This window comes from Salvelinus namaycush, chromosome 13, assembly GCF_016432855.1.
Source record: "Salvelinus namaycush isolate Seneca chromosome 13, SaNama_1.0, whole genome shotgun sequence".
In the NCBI taxonomy this organism is placed as follows: Eukaryota; Metazoa; Chordata; class Actinopteri; order Salmoniformes; family Salmonidae; genus Salvelinus; species Salvelinus namaycush.
Genome location: NC_052319.1, coordinates 40,153,986 through 40,163,217, shown reverse-complemented (window position 1 = coordinate 40,163,217; position 9,232 = coordinate 40,153,986).

Genomic DNA, 9,232 nt, shown 5'->3' with positions numbered 1-9,232 from the left:
TAGTGAAGGATATACGTATACCCAATTATTTTTCAGAGAGCATTTAATCCCCACGGTGCGTATCAAAGTAGTGTTGTGAAGGTATACGCTGCATCATTTAATAAGGCTGTTTGAACAGATCAGAATGTTTCGCTTAAAATGTTAATCAACTATTATTTCTTCAAATTCTACATGCAGTAATGTGCACACGGCAGTAGTCCTACATACAAATGTTCCAAAATGCAATGTGCGGGAGAACACGGTTCTAAAATGCGCACTGAGCGGTTTCATGGACAGAGATGGAAATATCTTTGAAAATGTTTTAAAGAGGGGAGATCTCAAGATGCAACAACTATTATGGGTTCCTATTCTGACTAGGATAATGCCTTTTGATGTTCACCACTATGATATACAAACGTACATCAGGAGATCAGTTTCCCAATGACTCCATGATCTAAGATTAAGTCCAGCTTTAATTCTTTCAAAGAGCGCCAACTCCCAGTATCTCCTATCGTCTACTTCTTCCACTAATGTTAAGTGATGTATGCTACTTCTGAACCGAACCAGGTACATTCTTTGTTCAGCTGTAACACAAAATACAAACATTTTCTTCACTTTTTTAAATACTTAAAGATCTTACCAAGCAATTGAGAAAGAAAATAATAATAATAATAAGTCAATCGACAATGAATCAATAAATTTGAGACCAGGTAGATCGGTATGATATGTAGGCTTACCATATGAACACCATCTGAAAGCTTATCTCTTGTTAGTGCACTAAGCAGGAGACTGTTACTTTTGCCAAAATAACTTAGCTAAACGTTAATCACATAAGCAGGACTACACGTGTGTGTTTCTGTATGCAAGAGACCAACTTTTTTGTAGGCTTAACACACTTTGAATGCCCTCAAGGCTTACGTTAGAATTGTCAGAGACTGTTTGGGAATTAGCAAGCAATCTATCTTTTTTCAACTGACTTTTGACGAGGGCGCCAATCTGAATATTCACTTTTCTCTGAGACTTCAGTCACTTATCAAACAGAAAAGTAAATCATTTTCTATAGGCCTTCACATGCGACTCGTAATAAGACTAAGCTATTAGCCTATTCAAATGTTTATCTGACTCCATAAAGATACACTACATGACCAGAAGAATGGGGACACCTACTCGTCGAAAATCTTATTCCAAAAACATGGGCATTAATATGGAGTTGGTCCTCCCTTTGCCGCTATAACAGCATCCTCTATTCTGGGAAGGCTTTCCACTAGATGATTGAACATTGCTGCGGGGACTTGCTTCCATTAAGCGACAAGAGCATTAGTGAGGTCAGGCACTGATGTTGGGAGATGATGCCTGGCTCGCAGTCGACGTTCTAATTCATCCCAAAGGTGTTCGGGGGTGTTGAAGTCAGGGCTCTGTGCAGCCAGTCAAGTTCTTCCACATCGATCTCGACAAAATTTCTGTTGCCACAAATTTAGAAGCACGGAATCGTCCAGAATATCACTGTAGCGTTAAGATTTCCCTTCACTGCAACTAAGGGGCCTAGACCCAGAACATTATTCCTCCTTCACCAAACTTTACAGTTGGCACTATACACTCGGGCAGGTAGCATTTTCCTGGCATCCGCCAAACCAGGATACGTCTGTCGGACTGCCAGATGGTGAAGCGTGATCCATTGCTCTAGAGAACACGTTTCCACTGCTCCAGAGTCCAATGGCAGCGAGCTTTCCACCACTCCAGTCGATGCTTGGTATTGTGCATGGTAATCTTAGTCTTGTGTGAGGCTAGTAGGCCATGGAAACTCATTTCATGAAGCTCTCAACAGTTCTTGTGCTGATGTTGCTTCCAGAGGCAGTTTGGAACTCGATAGTGAGGGATGCAACTGAGGACAGACAATTTTTTGGTGCTTCAGCACTCGGCAATCCCGTTCTGTGAGCTTGTGTGGCTTACCACTTTGTGGCTGAACCATTGTTGCTCCTAGACGTTTCCACTTTGCAGCTCTAGCAGGGCAGAAATTTTACAAACTGACTTGTTGGAAAGGTGGCATCCTATGATGGTGCCATGTTGAAAGTCACTGAGCTCTTCAGTAAGGTCATTGTCTGCCAATGTTTGTCTAAGGAGATTTCATGGCTTTGTGCTTGATTTTATACACCTGTCATCGACGGGGGTGGCTGAAGTAGCTGAATCCACCGATTTGAAGGGGTGTCCACATACGTGTGTATACATAGTGTAATTAGCAATATGTTAGAGACTATGGTTGACTTACAGTAATAGGCAATGAAGAAACGTCTGAGAATGGAATTCTAAATACAAGTGTATTTAATTACTTTGGAAATGTATGGATTCCCATACAAGGCATGACGCTTAAGTTACAAAGCATTAACAAGCATTACAACGCAATATTCTAAGCATGGTCAGAGAGCGGGAGAGAGAGAGAGAGACAAAGAAACCATGGCTTATGACATGGCCCATATCTCATGGGGGAGAAAAAAAGAAAGAAAGAAAGAAATACTGGAAGAAAGAAAGAAAATGAAAGAAAGACAAAGAAAAAAAGACTGAAAGAAAGAAAGAAAAAGAAAGAAAGACTGAAAGAAAGAAAGTACAAAAAAAGAAAGAAAGAAAAAGAAAGAAAGACGGAAAGAAAAAGACTGAAAGAAAGAAAAAGAAAGACAGAAAGAAAGACTGAAAGAAAGAAATAAAAAGAAAGAAAGACTAAAAGACTGGAAGAAAGAAAGACTGAAAGAAAGAAAGACGGAAGGAAAAAGACTGAAAGAAAGAAAAAGAAAGACAGACAGAAAGACTGAAAGAAAGACAGACTGAAAGAAAGAAAGACCGAAAGAAAAAGACTGAAAGAAAGAAAAAGAAAGAAAGACAGAAAGAAAGAAAGACAGAAAGAAAGACTGAAAGAAGGAAAGAAAGACTGAAAGAAAAAGAGAAAGACTGAAGAAAAGAAAGAAAGAAAGAAAGAGTGAAAGACATTTTTTTTTTAAGAAAGAAAGAAAGAAAGAGTATCTCACCACAGCAGGTCAGGATCAAATAAAAGAAAGAACAATTAATCTAAGACCCTTTTATAAGCATCTGAGCTGTTTGGATTCAAAAGTATTACTGTAAAGGTAACATCCAATCAGATATCAGACCTACATGATGTAACCATTGCTTCTCAGAGTGACAATGGGGGTTGGCAAGACCAACACAGAGAAGGCTGATTTCCTAAGACAACACAGAGGAAATTCGTGCATACAGTTTATGTAATCAGAAAATGTAATCTAAAACAGAAATTGAGCAACCTATTAACAATACCCTATGTATACGTCTGGAGAATACGTCTAAGGATAAACACACAACATGTGGTGAATTTAGATGCTTCGGAGGCTGAGAAACATTTGTTGGTGTGTGGGACGAGTCTGACTTGAAATGGCAGTTAAAGAAAAGTACACAGAATCTACCAAACACCAAACATCTATTTAGACCCAATCACCATCTCTTCAAAGTAAGTTAGTACATATGGCCCAGTTTGTATCATTCTCTATGAAATGGGCTTTTAAATCATGTGTGATTCAAAGTATTGAGCTTTGAAATTATGGATGAATGTCTATTTAAAAGTGGTTAAAATTCATGACATTTTGATGTAATTTTAGCCTGTGGTTCTGGCCTAAAGATTAGTAATACCCCTACGTCCCTTGTGGTGAACCTGCCAGACATCTCAGGAAATACTTGGTTGAGTTCCTGAGACTGGAGCGGTAGTCATAATTTTCCAGTCTGTTACTCTGCGCTGTCTCGTCTGTCTCACAAAACATGAGGATACTCCACCAGTCTTACTTTTACCCAGAGAGGTAGACCAGATGCAAATAGTAGGGAAAAAACAACTGTGCTCCTCAATAAAATGTTGGCTGGAGGGACAAAGTCCAACTATCATAATTCTGTCATACATTAAAGAGTATGCATAGTTTACTACAATCAAGGTTTCTTTGCAATCCATCAAGTATTTTTTTCTCCAAAAGGTACAGAAATGTCCAGTATATCTTTTTTTGCATGTAATGCTCCTTGATTAACGCAACTGCGTGATGAGGCCAGAATAGCACAAGACTGGGCTAGAGCTTGAGCTGGAAGGTAATTACGAATGTTTTCCTGCTTATAATATATCCCACATGCTGCAGCATACGGACACTCCTACAGTACGTACATACCTAGCTTTAGCAATAGCTTAGCGCTGACCCTGGTCTCTGAGTCAATGAACCCTGAAGAGTCATGTTCTTCTGCCCTGCATTATGGGTTACCCTCCTGGAGCCTCCCAGGATACACTGCCTGGAAAGTAAACAAAAGTCTGAGTCCAGCATTCAAAGACTGGGAGGTCCCGCCATCCTCCCTCTTAGACGTCCCTCTAACACCCCCCCCCCCCCCCCCCCCCCCCCTCTAAGTTAGACATCCTTCTAACCCCCCTTTAAGATAGCTGGGCAGTGAGTCATACTCTGTGGTCCCAACTCTCTACAGATTTTCCACTAGGTGCAAATCATTTCCCTTCCACCATGTAAAACCAATTATACATGTGGTTCTCACGTTAAGCAGGGTAACTCAAAAACCATTGAAAACACATTTTTTTGCGCTTTTTTATTAGTCAGATTCAGACATTTGTGTTGCTCTCAATTACAGCCTTTAATTAAAAGCTTGAGAATCATGATTGGATAGAAGGGATTTTTAAAAAGTTGCACTTTTATAGTGATTTTGGGGAACAATGCCTACTCTTACATGTGTCATTGTCACGCCCTGGCCATAGAGAGGGTTTTAGTCTCTATATTCAGGTTAGGCCAGGGTGTGATTAGGGTGGGCATTCTATGTGTTATATTTCTTTGTTTTTGGCCGAGTGTGGTTCCCAATCAGAGGCAGCTGTCTATCGTTGTCTCTGATTGGGAATCAGGCAGCCTTTTCCCACCTGTGTTTTGTGAGTAGTTGTTTTTTGTTTTTTTCTGCACCTGACAGAACTGTTTCGTTTTGTTCTCACTTTGTTATTTTGTTTCAGTGTTCAGTTTGAATAAATTATCATGAACACGTAACACGCTGCGCTTTGGTCCTCTTCTTCAGACGAGCGTTACAGTCATTTTAGGAAGAACAAACTATATACAAGAAATATGCATCTACTGTGCCTTCAGAAAGTATTCAAACCTCTTGATTTTTTCCTACATTTTGTTCTGTTACAGCCTTTAGATTTAAAATTTAGATTTTTTTTTCATACTGGCCTACAAACAAAATTCTAAATGTTGACCAATTAATAAAAAATGAAAAGTCTTCAGTCAGTAAGTATTCAACCCCTTTGTTATGGCCTTTTGGGCAGAGTTGCAAAGAAAAAGCCATATCGCAGACTGGCCAATAAAAAAAAAAAGAACACAGACACCGGACAGAGGAACTCTGCCTAGAAGGCCTGCATCCCGGAGTCGCCTCTTCACTGTTGTCGTTGAGACTGGTGTTTTGCGGGTACTATTTAATGAAGCTGCCAGTTGAGGACTTGTGAAGCATCTGTTTCTTAATGTAGACACTCTAATGGACTTGTCCTCTTGCTCAGTTGTGCACTGGGGCCTCCCACTCCTCTTTCTATTCTGGTTAGAGCCAGTTTGAACTGTTCTGTGAAGGGAGTAATACACAGCGTTGTATGAGATCTTCAGTTTCATGGCAATTTCGCCCATGGAATAGCCTTCATTTCTCAGAACAAGAATAGACTGACGAGTTTCAGAAGAAAGTTCTTTGTTTCTGGCTATTTTGAGCCTGTAATCGAACTCACAAATGCTGATGCTCCAGATACTCAACTAGTCTAAAGAAGGCCAGTTTTATTGCTTCTTTAATCAGAACGACAGTTTTCAGCTGTGCTAACATAATTGCAAAAGGGTTTTCTAATGATCAATTGACATTTTAAAATGATAAAGTTGGATAACACAACGTGCCATTGGAACACAGGAGTGATGGTTGCTGATAATGGGCCTCTGTACGCCTATGTAGATATTCCATAAAAGAATCTGCCGTTTCCAGCTACAATAGTTATTTACAACATTAACCATGTCTACACTGTATTTCTGATCAACTTGATGTTATTATAATTGACAAAAAATGTGCTTTTCTTTCAGGTGACCCCAAACCTTTGAACGGTAGTGTATGTAAATTAGATATGTCTGTATTTACGTTTTTATACATTTGCTAACATTTCTAAAAACATCTTTTCACTTTGGTATTATAGGGTATTTTGTGAATTTAATACATTTTGAATTCAGGCTGTAACACAACACATTGTAGAATAAGTCAAGGGGTGTGAATACTTTCTGAATGCACAGTATGTGTGTGTAACTATCTTGAGTGTAGAGTTCAACATATTTTACTGTACACAGCTAAGACATACACTGACCGGTGAACATGGGATGCAATTAACTAACATGTTGCCAGTGCTTTCCATGATCCCACAGGTAAGGAAATCCCTAGCCTAGGTTCCCTTTCTCTCCCTGTATGAGCTTGGCTGAGAAAGTGACAGATGACTGTTGTGTTTTCACTTTATTCTTTATTTCCTCATCTGTCACTGCATACAGCCTTAGTGGCCGGTCAGTTTTGAGAAATCCTGTTGGAACGTGCTCCAAGGGCTCCAACAGTACCTTGAAAATCTGTTCAGGGTTGTTACTCACCGTTAAGGAGGAGTTATTGAGTCGGTGTGAGCGAGTAGGAGGAAAGAAGGAGAAACAGACCTCAGGTCAGAGGAAACTCACCTGGGCTACATACGTAGTATACAGAAAGTCCATGAACTTAATTGCAATTTAAAGATGCACTATGCAGAAATCTCTCCGCCTGTTCCTGGTTGCTAAAATTCAAATAGTTTGCCTAATTTCAGTTTATGTTACACAACAACCAAGTGTAGTGTAGAATATCATTGTACCATCTAAACCGCTGTGAAATATATTTTCCATAACCAAAAATATTGTTTTGTTAGCTGTTTGAAGCTGATTGATGTACAAAACTGAAAGTAAAAGATGCAAAAACAAAACTTAAACACGGTAAGCATAGAAATAGCGCACATAGAACAGAACTACCGCTTCTTAGACTTGCGTTCAGTGAGAATGACAGATCTATAACTCACATTTCTATGTTAGTTTTGTTGGAACCCCAACACGTTACATATTGTAGCTTTAAGATATACTTCCAAGGGAAACTCTTTAAGGGGCTGAGAAATACACTGACCGCTAACCTACTCACTGTAAAAAAAGAAAATCTATTAAATGTAATTTAAGGAAAGATAATATCGACAGTAGCAAATTAATACATTTTTTGGTCCACAAATAAGTGGCAAGTAGTGGCAAGACCAGTTTGATGACTCTTGAATTGCTGAAAATTCCTTGGTTCACTCAGGATGTTGCGCCTCTTGTCAAAAGTTCAACAGGAAAGCTCCGGAGGATGTAATTCATTTCTCATCGGGGGATTGGAAGTCAATGCTGGGTTCACTGCAGCAGGAGGTGTTCATACTGTATGTGGGCACTGAAGGGCCCTGTATACGTTGGGGGCTTCCTTAACACATGCCTGACAGAAACATGCCTACCAGGGGCTAAAAACAACATAACCCTCTTGAGTCCAGATGGGTTTCAAATCACATGATCAAAGCATGGTAATGCCATGATAATTCATCTTCATCAATTACCATGGAAAGCGCAGGTCATGGTTTCACGTTTCCAGTAATGTTGGTTGATTATGGTGCATAGACAGACCTACTTTAATTTTTTGAAAATATAGTGTGAAACATGACATGAACAAAGATGTGCCAATGTTATGTACTTTCATCCTTAGGGCCCCCAGAGTTATGAGGATGTTAGAAAAGATAAGAACATACAGGTACAACTAATGTATGGGAGACATAAAAAAATGGTGTGGTGTATGTTTACTTACATTAGATACAAACCAAACCTTGAACGTACATTGCTCTCCACCTATAAAACGACACTGCCTTGTTCAAGGTACTGTATCTCCTGTTTTTTTCCTCTCGTTTATTGGCCACACATGTCCTCTGGTTCAAGGAGGTAGATGTCTTTTGCAGATGAACAAGACCCTTGAAACTTCAAGTTGGAAGAGGGAAAGTGATTAGGATCTTGACAGGGCAGCTTGGTCATATGTAGAACTGCTTCTTTGATCCTGGGGTTGTTGTGGAGGGAGATGTTAAAGGTAGGAGATACTGTAGCATGAGGGAGGTTTCCTCCGTAGGAAGTCTGCTCACAGCTTACATTACCATGGAGAATTACCACGGAGAGGCTTCTGCCAATACTACAATCCTTGCTGCAAGGATATTTAGTTTTCCCTGACACAGAAAGAGAACTGCTCTAATCCAAACAATAATGTGACGCCATGACACCTTTTAGGAAGGATACGGTGCGTATTCTGCAAAGACCATTTGACAATGCTGCAGTAAAAAGTTGGTTATGGGTATATATTTCCATACATATTTCTTCCATCCTCTTTGTATACAAAGGAGCAAACAGGAGTCAAAAGAAACTTTGTAGAAAAGTGGTTTGAAAAATCATATGTGGAAACAAAAGCTGTTTTTTTGTTTCAAAAGTGGGGGAGTAATTCACTTCATGATGGTGTGTGAGCTCTGGCTGGATAAATTGTTTATAGCAATATTTGGCAGGCGTTCCCTTGGAGACGTTGCTAATGATTTCCATTCTCCATTTGAGTCCGCTAGCTGAGTCTGAGGTTGTTTAGCCTCTATCAAAGAAGCCCACTATATAATCCCCTTACATTTGATCTACGAGTCGACCATTTCTTAGAAGGAAGTAGGGAATGTATGTTCCTAGGATTGAAGAAAAGCTCAAGGGTTTTGTGTCTCTTTAAATGTAGTTAGCTACAGTAAGGAAACACAGTCTGAAGCTTAACGTTTTAGGACATCTTTCTAGAATAAGAAAAACACTTTTGGAAGGAATCGTCTTCCTCCCAGAAAAGATGTTTAGGATGGTTAATTAACAGATGTAGCCACAGAGGTTAAAGGTGGTGAATATTCCTCCATCTTGGAACGTACTTACAGTAAGGGGAGGTGCTAGATTGTAGAACAACCAATTAAATTAAATGGGGTTTCTCCCGCTATTGCCATTAGTATTCCACTTTTAGGGGCGGCTGTCATGGGAGGAGTCAGAACAAAGATGGATGCAAGTTGAGCTCTGTCAGAGTTCTAAAATGCTTCCTTATTCTACTCATCTGTAAAGACTGGATGGGTGAAGCTAGCATGGCAAAGCTCTTTATT